Here is a 24,088-nt window from a genome sequence, read left to right on the forward strand (position 1 = left end):
GAAACAGGAACTGGAAAGTCCTAGCTAATCCTGAAACAAAAGTGGGAAGGATTATGGTTCAGGAGTTCTACGCTAATCTGTGGCAAACAGACAGGCAGAGAATATCTAGAACTGCCCTCTATGACTATCAGACTGTGGTCAGAGGAAAAGTTGTTCACATCCACCTTGACAAAATCAGGGAGATCTTTAAGCTACCTCAGCTGAAAGATGACCCAGACTCCTTCAATAGGAGAATGATGAGAACAAACAAGGGTCCGGATAAGATTCTAGAGGATATATGCATCCCTGGAGCTAGGTGGACCACCAGCAGCAAGGGTGTCCCAAATCAACTCAAAAGAGAATATCTCAAACCAGTCGCCAGAGGATGGCTGGACTTCATTGGGCGTTCTATATTGCCCACTAGCAACCGTTCTGAAGTCACCGTTAAAAGAGCAATGATGATCCATTGCATTATGTTGGGAAAAGAAGTGGAAGTTCATCAACTGATTCCATCTGAATTTTACATACTTGCAAACAAGAACTCCAAAGATGTCAGGTTGGCTTATCCAAGCCTAATCTCTATGCTCTGCAAAGATGCTGGAGTAAGGATGGGAATAACGGAATACATCTCAGTGGAGCTACCAATCACTAAAACCACAATAGAAAAACAACAAGTGCAGGATGACCCCATCAAGAGGAGGGCGCAAGAATTTCTCTCGGAAGTCCCTCAATTTGAATATTGGGAATAGTTGGAAGCATCTGTTACCAAGTTGCAAGAATCTATGGACCAAATAAAGGAAGAACAGCAAAATCAAAATAGTATGCTCTGCAAACTGCTCAGGGAACAAGAAGAGCAAGGGCGTGAATTAAAGGAATTGAAACGTCAGAAGTTATCTCTTGAAGGACCAAGCACCCCACAGACTAGAGGAACATCCACATCCCAAACTCAAGGTTGTTGAGTTCTAATCATAGCCTTAACTCTGTGATAATTGCTCTTATTTGAGTTTTACCTTAGAAGTTATAGTAGTAATTAGTAGTTATTTTATCTCCAATTAAGCTATAATTTATTTTTCTCATCATCATTAAACATGAATAAAATAGAAGATTTTCTTTAGAATAAGGAGGCAATAGTTTTCGAATTTTTATAAAACAAATTCTAATTGTTTACATGTGGTGGCAATGCTTTCTGCCTTCTGAATGAATGCCTGAACAGAGCATATGTCTTTCGAATTTGATGTTCTTGAATGTTAAATATGTTGGCTCTTGAGAGAATGATGAACATGAGACATGTTATTGATAATCTGAAAAATCATAAAAATGATTCTTGAAGCAAGAAAAAGCAGTGAATACAAAGCTTGCAAAAAAAAAAAGCAAGCAGAAAAAGCCAATAGCCCTTAAAACCAAAAGGCAAGGGTAATGAAAAGGACCCAAGGCTTTGAGCATCAGTGGATAGGAGGACCTAAGGGAATCAAATCCTGGTCTAAGCGGCTAAACCAAGCTGTCCCTAACCATGTGCTTGTGGCGTGAAGGTGTCAAGTGAAAACTTGAGACTGAGCGGTTAAAGTCAAGGTCCAAAGCAAAAAGAAGAGTGTGCTTAAGAACTCTGGACACCTCTAATTAGGGACTTTAGCAAAGCTGAGTCACAATCTGAAAAGGTTCACCCAATTATGTGTCTGTGGCATTTATGTATCCGGTGGTAATACTGGAAAACAAAGTGCTTAGGGCCACGGCCAAGACTCATAAAGTAGCTGTGTTCAAGAATCAACATACTGAACTAGGAGAATCAATAACATTATCTGAATTCTGAGTTCCTATAGATGCCAATCATTCTGAGCTTCAATGGATAAAGTGAAATGCCAAAATTGTTCGGAAGCAAAAAGCTACTAGTCCCGCTCATCTAATTAGAATCTGAGCTTCACTCAAGAACTCTGAGATATTATTACTTTGTGACTTATTTGTATTCTATTTTATTTGTCTAGTTTCTTGGGGACAAGCAACCGTTTAAGTTTGGTGTTGTGATGAGCGGATATTTTATACGCTTTTTGGGGTTAATTTCATATAATTTTTAGTATTATTTGGTTAGGTTTTAGTATATTTTCATTAGTTTTTAGGCAAAATTCATATTTCTGGACTTTACTATGAGTTTGTGTGTTTTTCTATAATTTCAGGTATTTTCTGGCTGAAATTGAGGGAGCTAAGCAAAAATCTGATTCAGGCTTAAAAAGGACTGCTGATACTGTTGGATTCTGACCTCTCAACACACGGAATGAATTTTCTGGAGCTACAAGAGTCCAATTGGCGCACTTCCAATTGCGTTGGAAAGTAGACATCCAGGGATTTCTAGCAATATATAATAGTCCATACTTTGCTCCAGGATAGACGACATAAACTGACGTTCAACGCCAGTTCCATGTTGCAGTCTGGCGTCCAGCGCCAGAAACAGGTTACAAGTTGGAGCTCAACGCCAGAAACAGGTTACAACCTGGCGTTGAACGCCGAAAACAGCCCAGGCACGTGAGAAGCTTAAGTTTCAGTCGTAGCACACACCAAGTGGACCCTAGAAGTGGATTTCTGCACTATCTATCATAGTTCACTCATTTTCTGTAAACCTAGGTTACTAGTTTAGTATTTAAACAACTTTTAGAGATTTATTTTGTACCTCATGACATTTTAGATCTGAACTTTGTAATCTCTGACGGCATGAGTCTCTAAACTCCATTGTTGGGGGTGAGGAGCTCTGCTGTGTTTCGATGAATTAATGCAACTATTTCTGTTTTCCATTCAAACATGCGTGTTCCTATCTAAGATATTCATTCGTGCTTAATTATAGAGAAGGTGATGATCCGTGACACTCATCACCTTCCTCAATCCATGAACGTGTGTCTGACAACCACCTCAGTTCTACATCAGATTGAATGAGTATCTCTTAGATTCCTTAATCAGAATCTTTGTGGTATAAGCTAGATTGATGGCAGCATCCATGAGAATCCGGAAAGTCTAAACCTTGTCTGTGGTATCCCGAGTAGGATTCTGGCATTGGATGGCTGTGACGAGCTTCAAACTCGCGAGTGTTGGGCGTAGTGACAAACACAAAAGGATCAATGGATCCTATTCCAGCATGAGTGGGAACCGACATATGATTAGCCGTGTAGTGACAACGCACGTGGACCCTTTACACTGAGAAGACGGATGGTAGTCATTGGCAACGGTGATCCACCAACACACAGCTTGCCATGGAAGGAACTTTGCACTTTTGCATGCACGAGGGAAGAGGAATACAAGAGAAAAATTGAAATTTAGAAGACAAAGCATCTCCAAAACCCCAACATATTCTCCATTACTGCATAACAAGTAACCAAAAACTTCATGCTCTCTTGTTCATTTGCAAGTCAACTGATAACCACAAATTAATATCCTGACTAAGAGTTGCAAGATAACCATAGCTTGCTTCAAACCAACAATCTCCGTGGGATCGACCGTTACTCACGTAAGGTATTACTTGGATGACCGAGTGCACTTGCTGGTTAGTGGTACGAGTTGTGAAAAGTGTGATTCACAATTCGTGCACCAGTGTTGTACCTTTTTTTTACGTCGTGCTTACCCTCGTTCTTTTAACGACGCTATCTCGAATAGTTTAGCTAAAGCGAGCCTTAATGACCTGACTTTCGGTAGGGTCCTACGAGGCCTGCAGGGCTTCGCAGCTCGACTTACCCTATGTAGCGATACATGCTTATGATAATTGTGTGCACATACATTAATTGGTGTGATCATACCAGCACTAATGCACCGGATCCCACCAGAACTCCATAGTTAAACGTGCTTAGGCGAGAGTAGTACTAGGATGGGTTACCTCCAGGGAAGTCCTCGTGTTGTAACTTTTTTTTTTTACGTCGTGCTTACCCTCGTTCTTTAAACGATGCTATCTCGAATAGTTTAGCTAAAGCGAGCCTTAATGACCTGACTTTCGGCAGGGTCCTACGAGACCCGCAGGGTTTCGCAGCTCGACTTACCCTGTGTAGCGATACATGCTTATGATAATTGTGTGCACATACATTAATTGGTGTGATCATACCAGCACTAATGCACCGGATCCCACCAGAACTCCGTAGTTAAACGTGCTTAAGCGAGAGTAGTACTAGGATTAGTTACCTCCAAGGAAGTCTTCGTGTTGTACCTTTTTTTTTACATCGTGCTTACCCTCGTTCTTTAAACGATGCAATCTCGAATAGTTTAGCTAAAGCGAGCCTTAATGACCTGACTTTCGGCAGGGTCCTACGAGGCCCGCAGGGTTTCGCAGCTCGACTTACCCTATGTAGCGATACATGCTTATGATAATTGTGTGCACATACATTAATTGGTGTGATCATACCAGCACAAATGCACCGGATCCCACCAGAACTCCGTAGTTAAACGTGCTTAGGCGAGAGTAGTACTAGGATGGGTTACCTCCAGGGAAGTCCTCGTGTTGTACCTTTGTTTTTCACGTCGTGCTTACCCTTGTTCTTTAAACGACGCTATCTTGAATAGTTTAGCTATAGTGAGCCTTAATGAACTGATTTTCGGCAAGCTCCCACGGGCCTTGTAGGGCTTCGCAACTCGACTTACCGTACGTCGCGATACACACTTATGATAATTGTGTGCACATACTTTAATAGGTGCGATCATACCAGCACTAATGCACCGGATCCCACCAGAACTACGTAGTTAAGCGTGCTTGGGCGAGAGTGGTACTAGGATAGGTGACCTCCTGGGAAGTCCTTGTGTTGCACCTCTTTTTTTTTTACGTCGTGCTTACCCTCATTCTTTAAACGACGCTATCTCGAATAGTTTAGCTGAAGAGAGCCTTAATGACCTGACTTTCGGCAGGGTCTTATGAGGCATGCAGGGTTTCGCAGCTCGACTTACCCTATGTAGCGATACATGCTTATGATAATTGTGTGCACATACATTAATTGGTGTGATCATACCAGCACTAATGCACCGGATCCCACCAGAACTCCGTAGGTAAACATGCTTAGGCGAGAGTAGTACTAGGATGGGTTACCTCCAGGGAAGTCCTCGTGTTGTACCTTTTTTTTTTACGTCGTACTTACCCTTGTTCTTTAAACGACGCTATCTCGAATAGTTTAGCTATAGTGAGCCTTAATGAACTGATTTTCGGCAAGCTCCCACGGGCCTTGCAGGGCTTCGCAACTCGACTTACCCCACGTCGCGATACATGCTTATTTTAATAGGTGCGATCATACCAGCACTAATGCACTGGATCCCACCAGAACTCCGTAGTTAAGCGTGCTTGGGCGAGAGTGGTACTAGGATGGGTGACCTCCTGGGAAGTCCTCGTGTTGCACCTTTTTTTTTTTTTTACGTCGTGCTTACCCTCTTTCTTTAAACGACTGACGTTAGGATTTTTGCCAGTAAAGAATGTCATAAAAACAGTCACGTTGTAGATATAGTCTCTAAACCGACAAAAATCCCTTCGTACAAATGTTTTGGTTGTCACAAGTAACAAACCCCTTTTAAAATTGATAACCGAGTATTTGAACCTCGGATCGTCTTCTCAAGGAATTGCAGGGAGGTATGTTCTTATTATTGGTTATAAGTTTGTAAATTGGGGGTTAGGAAGTAAGGTGGGAATATGTTGAATGATAAATAAATTAAAATAATAATAATAAAATAAACTCTTGGCAAGGTATGAAGAACTGGAAGTCCTATCCTTGTCAATTGCGATGAGAATTGGGTTTTAATCCCACTTTGTTAACCTCTAACTATGAAGGTAGATCAAGTGGATTAATTAGCTTAATCCTCAGGTCCTAGTCAATTCCTACGGAAAGACTAGAGTTATTGGAGCAACTCCCAATTTCAACCACTGCTTTATTTGACAGCTCAAGCGTTACCAATAAATCAACCAAAGCCAAAAGAGAAAAATCCAAATTATTTATATAATAAAAAGGAGCAATCATAAGTCTGAAATACCTCAAGATATATATTAAATAGAAAATCAATCTAAACATAGAGAGTCATAAACAAAATTGAGAAAAGAAATAAAAAGAACATTGAACCTGGGAAGAAGTTGAAATAATAAAGTTGAAATAATAATACATCTTAATTCCTTTAAGAGGAATCCTAATCCTAAATCCCAAGAGAGAGGAGAGAACCTCTCCCTCTAAAAACTACATGAAAAGTGAATTATGGAAGCGCTCTTATTAATGGATGCATTCCTCCACTTTATAGACTCTAATCTATGTTTTCTGGGCCGAGAACTGGGTCAAAAACAGCCCAGAATTCGCTGGTCTCGAATTCAAATGCGCTAATTTCCGTCGCTGCGACGCGGCCGCATGGATCACGCGGTTGCGTCGTCTAGCATCAGGGGAACTATATCATATTATATATAAAATCGAAGCCCCGGACGTTAGCTTTCCAACGCAACTAGAACCGCGTCATTTGAACCTCTGTAGCTAAAGTTATAGCTGTTTGAGTGCAGAGAGGTCAGGCTGGACAGCTTAGCAATTTCTCCAACTTCTTGCATTCCTTCCACTTTTGCATGCTTTCTTCCCATCCTCCAAGCCATTCCTACCTTATAATATCTGAAAACACTTAACACATATATCAAGGCATCTAATGGTAATAAGAGAGGATTAATAATAAGCAAATATAAGTCCAAAGAAGCATGTTTTCAATCAAAGCACATAATTAGGAAGGAAATATAAAATCATGCAAATAGTATGAATAAGTGGGTAAAGAGTTAATAAAAACCACTCAATTGAGCACAAGATAAACCATGAAATAGTGGTTTATCAATCTCCCCACACTTAAACACTAGCATGTCCTCATGCTAAGCTCAAGAGAAGCTATAAAGAAATGAAGAGGAATGGTAGAATGTATGAAATGTAACCTATGAATGCAACTACATGCTAAATGCTTTTACTTACTTGGTTAAGAGTAAATAAGTTCTCCAAGAATAAATATGAACTGGATTTCACTAATTCAAATCATAAAAATGAAGTACAAATAGACTTGCAAGAAGAAAATAGCTCATGAAAGCAGGGAACAAGGAATTGAGCATCGAACCCTCACTGGTAGTGTATACACTCTAATCACTCAAGTGTTTTAGGTTCGATTCTCTCGATTCTCTACTAACCTTGCTTTGTAAGTCTTGCTCTTCATCTAACAATCAACATAAATTTAATGCATAAATACACAAATCAGGAGGTCTTTTAAGGGTTGTAATGGGATTAGGGTCAAGGTAGGATTGTATTTGGTCAAGTGGACTAAAATCTGAATCCTTAATTAACTTAAACTTTTCCCACTAACTTAAACAATCCATGTAATCATAATACAACATCTAACCATCCATTAACCATGTTTTCCACATATTCATGCATTCTAATTTCAAGTACAACTCATATGCATTGCTTTCACTACTTACTTTGGGGCATTTTGTCCCCTTTTATTAATTTCTCTTTTTCTTTTCTTTTTCTCTCTCTTTTTCTTCTATTTCTTCTTTTTTTTTATTATTATTTTTTTTTCTTTTATTTTTCTCAATGCATATGATTAATTTATTGAATGCATGAACATGTCCTATTTCTTTCACATTTTCATAAAGATATATAACACCCAATTCTTAAACCAAACATTTTCAAACCCACTTTTCCCACACTTAAATCATAAGCATTTTCATTAGTCTAAGCTAACTAAGGATTCAAATTAAGGACATTATTGTTTTTTCGCTTAGAGTTAGTGATGAGCTAAAGTAAAGAACAAAGGGTAAAATAGGCTCAACATTGGTTTACAAGGGATAATGAAAGGTAAGGCCATATGGGTATGTAAGCTTAGTGAAACAAAGGCCTCAATCATGTAAGTGCATGCATACATTAAACCATGGAAATATAGAATTAAGCAAGACAAAGATCACAATTTTAGAGAGAAAAATACACATCAAAAATAAAATATTGGTTGGTAAAATACAACCAATTCAAATAGGCTCAAAAATCTCACAGGTTTTGTGTGTTCGAGCTCTAAACCATGTTCCAGTATAATGTTTCTTCAAACAAGTGTAATATTAAATTTTATTCAAATTAGTGAAATGCTCTAAAAGGTTTCTTGAAAAAGAAAATATTACTTCAACCAAGTGGTAAAATATGCAAAAATCAAACAAACATGCAAATGCAACAACTAATCTACAAAGAAAATTTAAACATTGGTGTTTGAGACAAGAAAGTACTAACCCATGGAGATCGGTATTGACCTCCCCACACTTAAAGATTGCACCGTCCTCGGTGCATGCTGAGATGTGCAGGTGGACGGGTTACTCCAACTGACGCTTGTAGATGGAGGCGCCTTAGTTGGAGATCTCTTGGTTCCTTTCCTTACTGGTGTCTTGTCAGTGGCCTTATTTTTTCCTTTCTTGGTACCCATGCCTAAGGAAGAAGAAAAAGGAAGAGTGTGAAATATAGAAAACTAAGACCGGAAGGGAGGAAATTCCAAGTGATAAGGAATGCCAAAGGAAAGATGATAGTCCATCTACATGGTAACTACAACATGTAGGGAAGACAACAATAAAGATTAAAAAGGGCAATTCAAAATAATTAGATGCAAGAGGGTAAAAACATGCAAATAATAGGCATGAGAAGCATAGCTCAAGCATCAAGTAATAAATGTGCCAAATTAAAGAGCATGTGTAATGATGACAATTGTGAATGATAATCCCAAATACATTGGGCGTGCAAGTTAAAATAGGGATGAAAATAATGTAATCCAAATGTATATGAGAGCCATAAGTAAATGTCAATTGTCAAATCTCTTCTCCGAGTAGCCACGTGCTCAAATAAAATAAGGCACTTATCCAAATAAAACTCCAACACCAATGAGAATAATGCAATGAATGAAATATGCAAATAAATGAAGTAAAATAAAATGAGAGGGAAAAGGGATGAGAAGAAGAAAAAGAAAGTGAGAAAGGAGAGAGAAGGAAGAAATTAGGATTAGAAAAGAGAAGATAAGAAAATTGGCACCAATCTGGATAGGTTGTGCGACGCTGGCGACGCGGTCGCGTGGGTGACGCGGCCGCGTGGTGCGTGATAAGGTTGGGTGACGCGGACGCGTGGGGCACACGATCGCGTGACTTGATTTGTGCTAGTGGCGCGAGTGCAGCCTCGCGGTCGCACAACTTTCTGTTCAACTCTCAGTATTGCCAAAATCTAGGGTGACGCGATCGCGTGGTCGACGTGATCGCGCGGGTGGCCTTATTTCCAATATGACGCGGATGTGTGGGTGACGCATTCGCGTGGCAGGGCTTGTGCTACTAGCACGGGTCCAGCCCAATTCCAGCTCAACTTTCTGCCATACACCCTTTTTACGCCGATTTCAGGTCACGCGGCCGCGTGGGTGACGCGGTCGCGTGGGAGGCCATTATTCCCATATGACACGGTCGCGTCAGCGACGCGGTCGCGTGGGGTGATTTATGCCATTAGCACGCCTCCAGCGCTGCTCCTGCGAAACTTTCTGTTTATATTAATATTGTCTCCCATCTCCTTGCGACGCGGACGCGTCGCTGATGCGGTCGCGTTGCGTGCTCGCTCTCCTTCTCTATTTTTTTTGTAATCTGAAAAATGCAGAATGCAGTGTTAATATGAATGTGATGCAAAACTTTAGGTTCAATATAACAAAATAAAATAAAATTTAAAAACAAATAAAACTAAATAAAAATGAAAAAGGACGATCATACCATGGTGGGTTGTCTCCCACCTTGCACTTTTAGTTAAAGTCCTTAAGTTGGACATTTGATGAGCTTCCTGTTATGGTGGCTTATGCTTGAATTCATCCAGGAATCTCCACCAGTGTTTGTGATTCCAGTAACCTCCGGGGTCCCAAACTAAACATGTAAAGACCTTAAGAAGCTTCAAACAGATTCTTAGGCTCCCGGGGTAACAAGTGTCAGAGCAGATTCCAGGATCCCAAATCTTGCTTTTACACCCATCCATGTCGGGATCTGTATTTTTCCAACTGGGTGATAAGTGATTTGAATTCTCACTGTAGCTACCAAACAGCGTCCTAGACCCATTCAGTTGAGCTTTACACCAACCTTTGCATTTAAACTTTGAGCACACAACCATGTTGAACCTTGCTTGACAATTCTTATCACTGGCTATCTTCCTCTTACTCTTAATGCCACAAAGAGCTCTAAGTTGACCATCCGTCTCCAGTAGCCCATATTCAAGTGGGATTAGAAAGCTATGGGATATGAATTTTACCCACTTGAATGTTGTGAAGGATGATGGCAACTTAGGGGGAGGTATTTTTAATGAAATTGCAAGCTCCACTCCCTTGTGCTCTTTTCTGATAACTACCACTTCTTTGCAAGCTTCTTCAATTTCAACCTCTTCCTCTTGGTAGCTCTCTTTCAATTCAATCTCCTCTTCATTGCTTTCCAAGGGCATGAGAGGTTGTGCTTCTTCTTCTTGAATCTCCATCTCTTGATCAACCTCTTCCAAGTCTTCAACTATGATATGCTTTGGAGGTTGTACACCCTCCTCAGCATCAATTTCAACCATCTCGGAAGGAGGCTCTATGACTGGACTTTCCCATGGAGGTTCTGCATCTCCTAAGTCTTCAACCACTTCTTCTTCTTCTTGAACAATGACAGCTTCTTCTACTTGTTCTAGTACGAATTCATTCTCTGTCTTGTCCACTGGGGTTTCTGGTATCTCCTTCATGCTATGCTCTTCACTAGACTGTCCACATGGGGTTGTGGCTGATCCTTGTGTATTTAAGCGTCTAGAAGCCCATTGAATTAATACTTGCCCTAGTTGTTGAACGGTTGACTTAAATTTAATTACTGTTTCCCTTAGGCGATCCTCTGCTTCTCGGGTTGCCGGACTTGGACATGATACAAAAGAAAGTGGTGGTGGTTGGGAGTGATTGGATTGGAATTGGGGTGGTTCTATATAAGGTTCATATGGCTCATAAGGTGGTTGGTATGGTGGTTGAGGGTTAGGGTCATATGGAGGTGAATGGCGGAAAGGGGCTTGTGAGTATGGTGGTCCAAAGTCATGTTGAGGAAAGGGTTCATAGGCATATGGTGGTGGTTGTTGATAGTCCATTGGAGGTGGTTGTTGCCATGAGGGTTGATCAAATCCTTGTGGCTCCTCCCATCTTTGATTGTTCCAACCTTGATGCCTGTTCTCATTGTAATTTCTTCTTCCTGCAACATTATTGTAACCAGGCTCATAGCCAAAGGGGTGAGAGTTCATAGTAACAAATAAAAAAAATAAAAACAAATTTAAATTAAAAGGTTATTTAAATTTTGAAATTTGAATTTTAAATTTTTGAAATTTGAATTTTTGAAATTTGATTTTTGAAATAAGATAAGATAAGATAAAAATTTTAAAAATAAAAATCTGAAATTTTTTTTTTCGAAAAAATTAATTAAAAATATTTTTGAATTTAATGAGGAAAGAGAAAAACAATAAAATGACACCAAATTTCAAATTTTTAGATCAAAACGAAGAAAACAACTAAGAACAGCTTGAAGGTCAAGATGAACGCGAAGAACAACTTGAAGATCAAGATGAACACTAAGAACAAATTTAAAAAAAAAAATTTTTATAACTAAATAAAAACAAATAACCTCTTAATTTATGAAAAAGCAAAAATAAAAATAAAAACAAATAAACAAGCAAAAATCAAAAAAAATATTTACAATAACCAATAATAAGGCACACGTTTGCAATTCTCCGGCAACGGCGCCATTTTGACGTTAGGATTTTTGCCAGTAAAGAATGTCATAAAAACAGTCGCGTTGTAGATATAGTCTCTAAACCGACAAAAATCCCTTCGTACAAACGTTTTGGTTGTCACAAGTAACAAACCCCTTTTAAAATTGATAACCGAGTATTTGAACCTCGGGTCGTCTTCTCAAGGAATTACAGGGAGGTATGTTCTTATTATTGGTTATAAGTTTGTAAATTGGGGGTTAGGAAGTAAGGTGGGAATATGTTGAATGATAAATAAATTAAAATAATAATAATAAAATAAACTCTTGGCAAGGTATGAAGAACTGGAAGTCCTATCCTTGTCAATTGCGATGAGAATTGGGTTTTAATCCCACTTTGTTAACCTCTAACTATGAAGGTAGATCAAGTGGATTAATTAGCTTAATCCTCAGGTCCTAGTCAATTCCTATGGAAAGACTAGAGTTATTGGAGCAACTCCCAATTTCAACCACTGCTTTATTTGACAGCTTAAGCGTTACCAATAAATCAACCAAAGCCAAAAGGAAAAAATCCAAATTATTTATATAATAAAAAGGAGCAATCATAAGTCTGAAATACCTCAAGATATATTAAATAGAAAATCAATCTAAACATAGAGAGTCATAAATAAAATTGAGAAAAGAAATAAAAAGAACATTGAACCTGGGAAGAAGTTGAAATAATAAAGTTTAAATAATAATACATCCTAATTCCTTTAAGAGGAATCCTAATCCTAAATCCTAAGAGAGAGGAGAGAACCTCTCCCTCTAAAAACTACCTGAAAAGTGAATTATGGAAGCGTTCTTATGAATGGATGCATTCCTCCACTTTATAGACTCTAATCTGTGTTTTCTGGGCCGAGAACTGGGTCAGAAACAGCCCAGAATTCGCTGGTCTCGAATTCAAATGCGCTGATTTCCGTCACTGCGACGCGGCTGCCTGGATCACGCAATCGCGTCGTCTAGCGTCAGAGGAACTATAGCATATTATATATCAAATCGAAGCCCCGGACGTTAGCTTTCCAACGCAAGTGGAACCGCGTCGTTTGGATCTCTGTAGCTAAAGTTATAGTCGTTTGAGTGCAGAGAGGTCAGGCTGGACAGCTTAGCAATTTCTCCAACTTCTTGCATTCCTTCCACTTTTGCATGCTTTCTTCCCATCCTCCAAGTCATTCCTGCCTTATAATATCTGAAAACACTTAACACATATATCAAGGCATCTAATGGTAATAAGAGAGGATTAATAATAAGCAAATATAAGTCCAAAGAAGCATGTTTTCAATCAAAGCACATAATTAGGAAGGAAATATAAAACCATGCAAATAATATAAATAAGTGGGTAAAGAGTTAATAAAAACCACTCAATTGAGCACATGATAAACCATGAAATAGTGGTTTATCAACGACGCTATCTCGAATAGTTTAGCTAAAGCGAGCCTTAATGACCTGACTTTCGGTAGGCTCCTACGGGGCCCACAAGGCTTCGCAGCTCGACTTACCATATAAAGCCATACATGCTTATGACAATTGCATGCGCATACTTTAATAGGTGCGATCATACCAGCACTAATGTACCGGATCCCATCAGAACTCTGCAGTTAAGTGTGCTTGGGCGAGAGTAGTACTACGATTGGTGACCTCCTGGGAAGTCCTCGTGTTGCACTTCTTTTTTTTTTTTTTTACGTCGTGCTTACCCTCGTTCTTTTAATGACTCTATCTCGAATAGTTTAGCTTAAGCGAGCCTTAATGACCTGACCTTCGGCAGGGTTCTACGAGGCTCACAGGGCTTCGCAGCTCAACTTACACTATGTATGTGGAACATGGTTTATGAGCCAAAGAACACACAACCTGTGAGATTTTGAGCTTATTTATATGGTTACATAATTTAACCATAAATATATTTATTCTTGTGTGTTTTTTTCTCTATAATTGCAATGTTTGCTTTGTTCCATTCTATATGTCCATTATTTAGTATATTTACATGCTTGCACATGATTGAGGCCATTGTTTGATTTTAGCTCACTTATCCCAAATAAGCCTAACCTTTAAATCACCCTTGTCAGCCACTTTGAGCCTTTTAATCCCCATTTGTTCTATATTTTACCACATCACTAGCCTTAAGCGGAAAACAAATTAATTATCCCAATTGAATCTTTGGTTAGCTTAAGATAGAGATTGTGCATCAAATAAGTGTGGGGAAATTGTGGGAACATGGGTTAATAAGGGAATGTATCATGTTTCTAATTTATTTGAATATTGGGAATTTGGGAACCTACTCATGTAAAACTAGAAAAAAATAAAAAATAAAAAAAAATCCATGTGCATTGATAAGTTATGTTTATTTCTCTACAAAAAAAAAAGAGAAAAATCCAAAAAAATATTCAATAAATAAGTAAATAAATAAGGGGACAAAATTATCCCAATGCTAAGTTAATAAAAAGATCAATGCATATGTGATAAAAGTAAAGAAATATCAAAATTTTGGTACATGAGTATGGGAATCATACAAAAGTGGGAATTATGGGTAGCTATGTATGAATTTAAAAGTATATAGAGTATATGTATATTAGGTGAGAGCTTAGGATAATTAAAGATTCATATTATAGCTCACTTGGCCATACATATATCCTTTACCTTTACCTCAGCCCCATTACAACCCTGAAAAGACCTCATGATGTTTGCATTGGTACATTACATATTTGTTGATTGGTTAGATGAAGTACAAAGTTTTAGAAAGCATGACTAGAGAAGAGTAGAGTGATTGACCCTAGACACTTGAGAGTTAGAGTGATATACACTACCAGTAAGGGTTCAGTGCTTAATTCTATGTTCCCTGCTTTCATGAGCTATCTTCTTACAAGTTTACTTGTCTTTTATTGTATAATTTGAATTAGTGAAATTTGATTTATGTATATTCTTGGAGAATTTGATTTACTTTTAACCAAGAAGGTAGAATCATTTTGCACGTAGTTGCATTCATATAGGTAGGTTGCATTTCATACTCTCTATCATTCCTCTTCATCTTTATAGCTTCTCTTGAGCTTAGCATGAGAACATGCTAATGTTTAAGTGTGGGGAGGTTGATAAACCACTATTTTATGGTTTATCGCTCAATTAAGTGGATTTTATCAACTCTTTACCCACTTATTCATACTATTTGCATGGTTTTACATTTGCCTTCCTAATTATGTGCTTTGATTGAAAACATGCTTCTTTGGCTTTAAATTACCAAAAATTAATCCTCTCTTATTACCATTAGATGCCTTGATATGTGTGTTAAGTATTTTCAGAGATTACAGGGCAGGAATGGCTCAGAGAATAGAAAGGAAGCATGCAAAAGTGGAAGGAATATAAGAAGTTGGAGAAACTGCTAAGCTGTCCAGCCTAACCTCTTTGCACTCAAACGGCTATAACTTTAGCTACAGAGGTCCAAATGACGCGGTTTTAGTTGCGTTGGAAAGCTAACGTCCGGGGCTTCGATTTGATATATAATATGCCATAGTTTCCCTGAAGCTAGGCGACGCGACCGCATGCTCCATGCGGCCGCGTCGCAGTGCGAAAATCAGCGTGTTTGAATTCGCAACCAGCGAATTCTGGGCTGTTTCTGACCCAGTTTGCGGCCCAGAAAACACATATTAGAGGCTATAAAGTGGGGGAATGCATCCATTCACGGAGGAAGCTTTTCATATTCACAATTTTAAGATTTAGATGTAGTTTTTAGAGAGAGAGGTTCTCTCCTCTCTCTTAGGATTAGGATTAGGATTTCTCTTAGTTTTACGAGTAACTCTTGATCCCAGGTTCAAGGTTCTTTTTATTTATTTTCTCAATTTAATTTATGAACACCTATGCCAGATTTAATTTCTTTTGTTAATGCAATTCGAGGTATTTTCAGATTTAAGATTGCTTTGCTTTATTTATATTGATGCTTTTAATTTAATTTAGATATTTTTCTCCCTTTTGGCTTTGGTCAAGTGATTGGTAGTACTTGAGTTATCAAACTCAGCAAGTGATTGAAATTGGCAGATTCTGCTTGAGCTAGGATTGCTCTAACACTAGTCTCTCCACAGGAGTTGACTAGGACTTGAGAATCAAGCTAATCAGTCCACTTAACCTTCCTTTGTTTAATAAAGGCTGACCAAGTGGGATTAAAACCCAATTCTCTTCACAGCCGATAAGGATAACTAGGATAGGAATTCCAATTCTTATACCTTGCCAAGAGATTTTATTATTATTATTTTATTTTACTTGTCATATAACATATTCCCTCCTTACTTCCAAAACCCCAATTTCCAAACTCATAACCAATAATAAGAACATACCTCCTTGCAATTCCTTGAGAAGACGACCCGAGGTTTAAATACTCGGTTATCAATTTTAAAAGGGGTTTGTTACTTGTGACAACCAAAACGTTTCTAAGAAAGGTTGATTGCTTGGTTTAGTAACTATACTTGCAACGAGAGTTTACTACAACCTTTAAACCATCAATCTTCAGTTCTTCAGTTACCTCCAGGGAAGTCCTCGTGTTGTACCCTTTTTTTTTAAGTAGTGCTTACCCTTGTTCTTTAAACGACGCTATCTCGAATAGTTTAGCTATAGTAAGCATTAATGAACTGATTTTCGGCAAGTTCCACGGGCCTTGCAGGGCTTCGCAGCTCGACTTACCCTACGTCGCGATTAATGCTTATGATAATTGTGTGCACCTACTTAAATAGGTGCGATCATACCAGCACTAATGCACCGGATCCCACCAGAACTCCGTAGTTAAGCGTGCTTCGGCAAGAGTGGTACTAGGATGGTGACCTCCTGGGAAGTCCTCGTGTTGTACCTCTTTTTTTTTTACGTCGTGCTTACCCTCGTTCTTTAAACGATGCTATCTCAAATAATTTAGCTAAAGCGAGCCTTAATGACCTGACTTTCGGCAGGCTCCTACGGGGACCGCAGGGCTTTGCAGCTCAACTTACCCTATGTAGCGATACATGCTTATGATAATTGTGTGCACATACTTTAATAGGTGTGATCATACCAACACTAATGCACCGGATCCCACCAGAACTTCGTAGTTAAGCGTGCTTGGGCTAGATTTGTACTAGGATGGGTGACCTACTGGGAAGTCCTCGTGTTGTACCTTTTTTTTTACGTCGTGCTTACCCTCCTTATTTAAACGATGATATCTCGAATAGTTTAGCTATAGTGAGCCTTAATGAACTGATTTTCGGCAAGCTCCCATGTGCCCTGCAGGGCTTTGCAGCTCGACTTACCCTACGTCGCGATACATGCTTATGATAATTCTATGCACATACTTTAATAGGTGCGATCATACCAGCACTAATGCACCAGATCCCACCAGAACTCCATGGTTAAGCGTGCTTGGGCGAGAGTGGTACTTGGATGGGTGACCTCCTGGGAAGTCCTCGTGTTGCACCTCTTTTTTTTTTATGTCGTGCTTACCCTCGTTCTTTAAACGACGCTATCTCGAATATTTTAGCTAAAGCGAGGCTTAATGACCTGACTTTCGGCAGGCTCCTACAGGGCCCGCAGGGCTTCGCAGCTCGACTTACCCTATGTAGCGATACATGATTATGACAATTGCATGAGCATACTTTAATAGGTGCGATCATACCAGCACTAATGCACCGGATCCCATTAGAACTCTGCAGTTATGCGTGCTTGGGCGAGAGTAGTACTACGATGGGGGACCTCCTGGGAAGACCTCATGTTGCACCACTTTTTTTTTTTTACGTCGTGCTTACCCTAATTCTTTAAATGATGCTATCTCGAATAGATTAGCTAACGCGAGACTTAATGACCTGACTTTCGGCAGGCTCCTACGGGGCCCGCAGGGCTTCGCAGCTCGACTTACCCTATGTAGCGATACATGCTTATGATAATTGTGTGCACATACTTTAATAGGTGCGATCATACCAGCACTAATGCACCGGATCCCACCAGAACTCCGTAGTTAAGCGTGCTTCGGCGAGAGTGGTACTAGGGTGGGTGACCTCTTGGGAAGTCCTCGTGTTGCACCTCTTTTTTTTTTACGTCATGCTTACCCTCATTCTTTTAATGACGCTATCTCAAATAGTTTAGCTAAAGCGAACCTTAATGACCTGACTTTCGGCAGGCTCCTACGGGGCCCGCAGGGCTTCGCAGCTCGACTTACCCTATGTAGCGATACATGCTTATGATAATTGTGTGCACATACTTTAATAGGTGTGATCATACCAGCACTAATGCACCGGATCCCACCAGAACTCCGTAGTTAAGCGTGCTTGGGCTAGATTTGTACTAGGATGGGTGACCTACTGGGAAGTCCTCGTGTTGTACCTTTTTTTTTACGTTGTGCTTACCCTCGTTCTTTAAACAAATGATATCTCGAATAGTTTAGCTATAGTGAGCCTTAATGAACTGATTTTCGATAAGCTCTCATGGGCCCTGCAGGGCTTTACAGCTCAACTTACCCTACGTCGCGATACATGCTTATCATAATTGTGTGCACATTCTTTAATAGGTGCGATCATACCAGCACTAATGCACCAGATCCCACCAGAACTCCGTGGTTAAGCGTGCTTGGGCTAGAGTAGTACTAGGATAGGTGACCTACTGGGTAGTCCTCGTGTTGTGCCTTTTTTTTTTACGTCATGCTTACCCTCGTTCTTTAAACGACGCTATCTCGAATAGTTTAGCTATAGTGAGCCTTAATGAACTGATTTTCGGCAAGCTCCCACGGGCCCTGCAGGGCTTCGCAGCTCGACTTACCCTACGTCGCGATACATGCTTATGATAACTGTGTGCACATACTTTAATAGGTGGGATCATACCAATACTAATGCACCGGATCCCACCAGAACTCCGTAGTTAAGCGTGCTTGGGCGAGTGTGGTACTAGGATGGGTGACCTCCTGGGAAGTCCTCGTGTTGCACGTCTTTTTTTTTATGTTGTGCATACCCTCGTTCTTTAAACGACGCTATCTCGAATATTTTAGCTAAAGCGAGGCTTAAGGACCTAACTTCCGTCAGGCTCCTACGGGGCCCGCAGGGCTTCGCAGCTCGACTTACCCAATGTAGCGATACATGCTTAGGATAATTGTGTGCACATACATTAGTTTGTGTGATCATACCAGCACTAATGCACCGGATCCCACCAGAACTCCGTAGTTAAACGTGCTTAGGCGAGAGTAGTACTAGGATGGGTTACCTCCAAGGTAGTCCTCGTGTTGTACCCTTTTTTTACGTCGTGCTTACCCTCGTCCTTTAAACGACGCTATCTCGAATAGTTTAGTTAAAGCGAGCCTTAATGACCTGACTTTCGGCAGGGTCCTACGAGGCCCGCAGGGTTTCGCAGCTCGACTTATCCTATGTAGCGATTCATGCTTATGCTAATTGTGTGCACATACATTAATTGCTGTGATCATACCAGCACTAATGCACCGGATCCCACCAAAACTCCGTTGTTAAACGTGCTTAGAAGAGAGCAGTACTAGGATGGGTTACCTCCAAGGAAGTCCTCGTGTTGTACCTCTTTTTTTTTACGTCGTGCTTACTCTCGTTCTTTAAACGACGCTATCTCGAATAGTTTAGCTAAAGCGAGACTTAATGACCTGACTTTCGGTAGGCTCCTACACGGCCCGAAGGGCTTTGCAGCTCGACTTACCCTACGTCGCGATACTTGCTTATGATAATTGTGTGCACATACTTTAATGGGTGCGATCATACCAGCACTAATGCACCAGATCCCACCAGAACTCCGTAGCTAACCGTGCTTGGGCGAGAGTAGTACTACGATTGGTTACCTCTGGGAGGTCCTCGTGTTGCACCTCCTTTTTTTTCTTTTTACCTCGTGCTTACCCTCATTCTTTAAATGACGCTATCTCCATTAGTTTAGCTAAAGCGAGCCTTAATGACCTGACTTTCGGTAGGCTCCTACGGGGCCCGCAGGGCTTTGCAGCTCGACTTACCCTATGTAGCGATACATGCTTATGATAATTGTGTGCTCATACTTTAATAGGTGCGATCATACCAGCACTAATGGACCGATCCCACCAGAACTCCGTAGTTAACCGTGCTTCGGCGAGAGTGGTACTAGGATGGGTGACCTCCTGGGAAGTACTCGTGTTGCACCTCTTTTTTTTTTTCTTACGTCGTGCTTACCCTCGTTCTTTAAATGACGCTATCTCGAATAGTTTAGCTAAAGCGAGCCTTAATGACCTGACTTTTGGCAGGCTCCTACGAGGCCCGCAGGGCTTCGAAGCTCGACTTACCCTATGTAGCGATACATGCTTATGATAATTGTGTGCACATACTTTAATAGGTGCAATCATACCAGCACTAATGCACCGGATCCCACCAGAACTCCGTGGTTAAGCGTGCTTCGGCGAAAGTGGTACTAGGATGGGTGACATCCTGGGAAGTCCTCGTGTTGCACCTCTTTTTTTGTTTTAAGTCGTGCTTACCCTCGTTCTTTAAACGATGCTATCTCGAATAGTTTAGCTAAAGCGAGCCTTAATGACTTGACTTTCGGCAGGCTCCTACGGGGCCCGTAGGGCTTTGCAGCTCGACTTACCCTATGCAGCGATACATGCTTATGATAATTGTGTGCACATACTTTAATAGGTGTGATCATACCAGCACTAATGCACCGGACCCCACCAGAACTTCGTAGTTAAGCGTGCTTGGGCTAGATTTCTACTAGGATGAGTAACCTCCTGGGAAGTCCTCGTGATGTAGCTTTTTTTTTTACGTCGTGCTTTCCCTCGTTCTTTAAACGACGCTATCTCGAATAGTTTAGCTATAGTGAGCCTTAATGAACTGATTTTCGGCAAGCTCCTATGAACCCTACAGGGCTTCAAAGCTAGACTTATCCTACGTCGCGATACATGATTATGATAATTGTGTGCACATACTTTAATAGGTGCGATCATACTAGCACTAATGCACCGGATCCCACCAGAACTCCATAGTTAAGCGTGCTTGGGCGAGAGTGGTACTAGGATGGGTGACCTCCTGGGAAGTCCTCGTGTTGCATCTCTCTTTTTTTTTTACGTCATGCTTACCCTCGTTCTCTTAACGACGCTATCTCGAATAGTTTAGCTAATGCGAGCTTTAATAACCTGACTTTCGTCAGGGTCCTACGAGGCCCGCAGGGCTTCGCAGCTCGACTTACCCTATGTAGCGATACATGCTTAGGATAATTGTGTGCACATACATTAATTGGTGTGATCATACCGGCACTAATGTACCGGATCCCACCAGAACTCCGTAGTTAAACGTGCTTAGGCGAGAGTAGTACTAGGATGGGTTACGTCCAAGGAAGTCCTCGTGTTGTACCTTTTTTTACGTCGTGCTTACCCTCGTCCTTTAAACAATGCTATCTCGAATAGTTTAGCTAAAGCGAGCCTTAATGACCTGACTTTCGGCAGGGTCCTACGAGGCCCGCAGGGTTTCGCAGCTCGACTTATCCTATGTAGCGATTCATGCTTATGATAATTGTGTGCACATACATTAATTGGTGTGATCATACCAGCACTAATGCACCGTATCCCACCAAAACTCCGTTGTTAAACGTGCTTAGGCGAGAGTAGTACCAGGATGGATTTCCTCCAAGGAAGTCCTCGTGTTGTACCCTTTTTTTTAAGTAGTGTTTACCCATGTTCTTTAAACGACGCTATCTCGAATAGTTTAGCTATAGTGAGCCTTAATGAACTGATTTTCGGCAAGCTCCCACGGGCCTTGCATGGCTTCGCAGCTCAACTTACCCTACGTCGCGATAAATGCTTATGATAATTATGTGCACATACTATAATAGGTGCGATCATACCACCACTAATGCACCGGATTCCCCCAGAACTCCGTAGTTAAGCGTGCTTCGCCGAGAGTGGTACTAGGATGGGTGACCTCCTGGGAAGTCCTCGTGTTGTACCTCTTTTTTTTTTTACGTCGTGCTTACTCTCGTTCTTTAAACGACGCTATCTCGAATAGTTTAGCTAAAGCGAGCCTTAATGACCTGACTTTTGGCAGGCTCCTACGGGGCCCGCAGGGCTTCGCAGCTCGACTTACCCTATGTAGCGATACATGCTTATGATAATTGTGTGCTCATACTTTAATAGGTGCGATCATACCAGCACTAATGCACCGGATCCCACCAGAACTCCGTAGTTAACCGTGCTTCGGCGAGAGTGGTACTAGGATGGGTGACCTCCTGGGAAGTCCTCGTGTTGCACCTCTTTTTTTCTTACGTCGTGCTTACCCTCGTTCTTTAAACGACGCTATCTCAAATAGTTTAGCTAAAGCGAGCCTTAATGACCTGACTTTCGGCAGGCTCCTACGGGGCCCGCAGGGCTTCGCAACTCGACTTACCCTATGTGGCGATACATGCTTATTATAATTGTGTGCACATACTTTAAAAGGTGTGATCATACCAGCACTAATGCACCGGACCCCACCAGAATTTCGTAGTTAAGCGTGCTTGGGCTAGATTTCTACTAGGATGAGTGTCCTCCTGGGAAGTCCTCGTGTTGTATCCTTTTTTTTTACGTCGTGCTTACCCTCGTTCTTTAAACGACGCTATCTCGAATAGTTTAGCTATAGTGAGCCTTAATGAACTGATTTTCGGCAAGCTCCCATGGGCCCTGCAGGACTTCGCAGCTCGACTTAACCTACGTTGCGATACATGCTTATGATAATTGTGTGCACATGATTTAATAGGTGCGATCATACCAGCACTAATGCACCAGATCCCACCTGAACTCCGTAGTTAAGCGTGCTTGGGCGAGAGTGGTACTAGGATCGGTGACCTCCTGGGAAGTCCTCGTGTTGCACCTCTTTTTTTTTATGCCCTGCTTACCCTCGTTCTTTAAACGATGCTATCTCGAAAATTTTAGCTAAAGCGAAGGTTAATGACCTGACCTCCGGCAGGCTCCTACGGGGACCGCAGGACTTCGCAGCTCGACTTACCCTATGTAGCGATACATGCTTATGACAATTGCATGCGCATACTTTAATTCACTAATGCACCGGATCCCACCAGAACTCCATTGTTAAGCGTGCTTCGCGAGAGTGGTACTAGGATGGGTGACCTCCTGGGAAGTCCTCGTGTTGCGCCTCCTTTTTTTTTTACGACATGCTTACCCTCGTTCCTTAAACGACGCTATCTCAAATAGTTTAGCTAAAACGAGCCTTAATGACCTGACTTTCGGCAGGCTCCTAAGGGGCCCGCAGGGCTTCGCAGCTCGACTTACCCTATATAGCGATACATGCTTATGATAATTGTGTGCACATACTTTAATAGGTGCAATCATACCAGCACTAATGCACCGGATCCCATTAGAACTCTGCAGTTATGCGTGCTTGGTCGAGAGTAGTACTACGATGGGTGGCATCCTGGGAAGTTCTCATGTTGCACCTCTTTTTTTTTTTTTTATGTCGTGCTTTTCCTCGTTCTTTAAATGACGCTATCTCGAAAAGTTTACCTAAATCGAGCCTTAATAACCTAACTTTCAGCAGGCTCCTACGGTGCCTGCAGGACCTCGCAGCTCGACTTACGCTATGTAGCAATACATGCTTATGATAATTGTGTGCACATACTTTAATAGGTGGGATCATACCAGCACTAATGCACCGGATCCCACCAGAACTCCGTAGTTAAGCGTGCTTCGGCGAGAGTGGTACTAGGATGGGTGACCTCCTGGAAAGTCCTCGTGTTGCACCTCTTTTTTTTAAGTCGTGCTTACCCTCGTTCTTTAAACGAGGCTATCTCGAATATTTTAGCTAAAGCGAGCCTTAATGACCTGACTTTCGGCAGGCTCCTATGGGGCCCGCAGGGCTTCGCAGCTCGACTTACCCTATGTAGCGATACATGCTTATGACAATTGCATGCGCATACTTTAATAGGTGCGATCATACTAGCACTAATGCACCGGATCCCATTAGAACTCTGCAGTTATGCGTGGTTGGGCGAGAGTAGTACTACGATGGGTGACCTCCTGGGAAGTCCTCGTGTTGCACCTCATTTTTTTTTTTACGTCGTGCTTACCCTCGTTCTTTAAATGACGCTATGTCGAATATTTAGCTAAAGCGAGGCTTAATGACCTGACTTTTGGCAGGGTCCTACGGGGCCCGCAGGACTTCGCAGCTCGACTTACCCTATGTAGCGATACATGCTTATGATAATTGTGTGCACATACTTTAATAGGTGCGATCATACCAGCACTAATGCACCGGATCCCACCAGAACTCCGTAGTAAAGCGTGGTTTGGCAAGAGTGGTACTAGGATGGGTGACCTCCTTGGAAGTCCTTGTGTTGCACCTCTTTTTTTTTTACGTCGTGCTTACCCTCGTTCTTTAAACGACGCTATCTCGAATAGTT

At 41.2% G+C, this 24,088-nt stretch overlaps 1 non-coding gene and 26 pseudogenes across 1 annotated transcript; all 27 read left to right on the plus strand.

Annotated features, from left to right (window-relative positions):
• The first annotated feature begins 3,738 nt into the window (after window positions 1–3,738).
• Window positions 3,739–3,857, plus strand: LOC148555843 (5S ribosomal RNA; annotated as a pseudogene).
• Window positions 3,858–4,334: 477 nt separating this feature from the next.
• On the plus strand, window positions 4,335–4,453 carry LOC148555844 (5S ribosomal RNA; annotated as a pseudogene).
• Window positions 4,454–4,632: 179 nt separating this feature from the next.
• On the plus strand, window positions 4,633–4,751 carry LOC148555845 (5S ribosomal RNA; annotated as a pseudogene).
• Window positions 4,752–4,932: 181 nt separating this feature from the next.
• LOC148555846 (5S ribosomal RNA) lies at window positions 4,933–5,051 on the plus strand (annotated as a pseudogene).
• Window positions 5,052–5,211: 160 nt separating this feature from the next.
• LOC148555847 (5S ribosomal RNA) lies at window positions 5,212–5,330 on the plus strand. The gene has a single exon (XR_015891340.1). It is a non-coding gene; the product is annotated as a 5S ribosomal RNA (ribosomal RNA).
• Window positions 5,331–13,275: 7,945 nt separating this feature from the next.
• LOC148555848 (5S ribosomal RNA) lies at window positions 13,276–13,394 on the plus strand (annotated as a pseudogene).
• Window positions 13,395–16,438: 3,044 nt separating this feature from the next.
• On the plus strand, window positions 16,439–16,556 carry LOC148555849 (5S ribosomal RNA; annotated as a pseudogene).
• A 181-nt stretch (window positions 16,557–16,737) lies between these two features.
• Window positions 16,738–16,856, plus strand: LOC148555850 (5S ribosomal RNA; annotated as a pseudogene).
• A 178-nt stretch (window positions 16,857–17,034) lies between these two features.
• LOC148555851 (5S ribosomal RNA) lies at window positions 17,035–17,153 on the plus strand (annotated as a pseudogene).
• A 181-nt stretch (window positions 17,154–17,334) lies between these two features.
• LOC148555852 (5S ribosomal RNA) lies at window positions 17,335–17,453 on the plus strand (annotated as a pseudogene).
• A 183-nt stretch (window positions 17,454–17,636) lies between these two features.
• On the plus strand, window positions 17,637–17,755 carry LOC148555853 (5S ribosomal RNA; annotated as a pseudogene).
• Window positions 17,756–17,936: 181 nt separating this feature from the next.
• On the plus strand, window positions 17,937–18,055 carry LOC148555854 (5S ribosomal RNA; annotated as a pseudogene).
• Window positions 18,056–18,234: 179 nt separating this feature from the next.
• LOC148555855 (5S ribosomal RNA) lies at window positions 18,235–18,353 on the plus strand (annotated as a pseudogene).
• Window positions 18,354–18,532: 179 nt separating this feature from the next.
• Window positions 18,533–18,651, plus strand: LOC148555856 (5S ribosomal RNA; annotated as a pseudogene).
• Window positions 18,652–18,831: 180 nt separating this feature from the next.
• Window positions 18,832–18,950, plus strand: LOC148555857 (5S ribosomal RNA; annotated as a pseudogene).
• Window positions 18,951–19,426: 476 nt separating this feature from the next.
• LOC148555858 (5S ribosomal RNA) lies at window positions 19,427–19,544 on the plus strand (annotated as a pseudogene).
• A 186-nt stretch (window positions 19,545–19,730) lies between these two features.
• On the plus strand, window positions 19,731–19,848 carry LOC148555859 (5S ribosomal RNA; annotated as a pseudogene).
• A 185-nt stretch (window positions 19,849–20,033) lies between these two features.
• Window positions 20,034–20,152, plus strand: LOC148555860 (5S ribosomal RNA; annotated as a pseudogene).
• Window positions 20,153–20,633: 481 nt separating this feature from the next.
• On the plus strand, window positions 20,634–20,752 carry LOC148555861 (5S ribosomal RNA; annotated as a pseudogene).
• Window positions 20,753–20,935: 183 nt separating this feature from the next.
• On the plus strand, window positions 20,936–21,054 carry LOC148555862 (5S ribosomal RNA; annotated as a pseudogene).
• Window positions 21,055–21,527: 473 nt separating this feature from the next.
• Window positions 21,528–21,646, plus strand: LOC148555863 (5S ribosomal RNA; annotated as a pseudogene).
• Window positions 21,647–21,828: 182 nt separating this feature from the next.
• On the plus strand, window positions 21,829–21,947 carry LOC148555864 (5S ribosomal RNA; annotated as a pseudogene).
• A 479-nt stretch (window positions 21,948–22,426) lies between these two features.
• LOC148555865 (5S ribosomal RNA) lies at window positions 22,427–22,545 on the plus strand (annotated as a pseudogene).
• Window positions 22,546–23,009: 464 nt separating this feature from the next.
• On the plus strand, window positions 23,010–23,128 carry LOC148555866 (5S ribosomal RNA; annotated as a pseudogene).
• A 185-nt stretch (window positions 23,129–23,313) lies between these two features.
• On the plus strand, window positions 23,314–23,432 carry LOC148555867 (5S ribosomal RNA; annotated as a pseudogene).
• A 179-nt stretch (window positions 23,433–23,611) lies between these two features.
• On the plus strand, window positions 23,612–23,730 carry LOC148555868 (5S ribosomal RNA; annotated as a pseudogene).
• Window positions 23,731–23,912: 182 nt separating this feature from the next.
• Window positions 23,913–24,031, plus strand: LOC148555869 (5S ribosomal RNA; annotated as a pseudogene).
• Window positions 24,032–24,088: the final 57 nt, after the last annotated feature.

Source organism: Arachis ipaensis, chromosome B6, assembly GCF_059453495.1.
Source record: "Arachis ipaensis isolate K30076 ecotype BB chromosome B6, ASM5945349v1, whole genome shotgun sequence".
In the NCBI taxonomy this organism is placed as follows: Eukaryota; Viridiplantae; Streptophyta; class Magnoliopsida; order Fabales; family Fabaceae; genus Arachis; species Arachis ipaensis.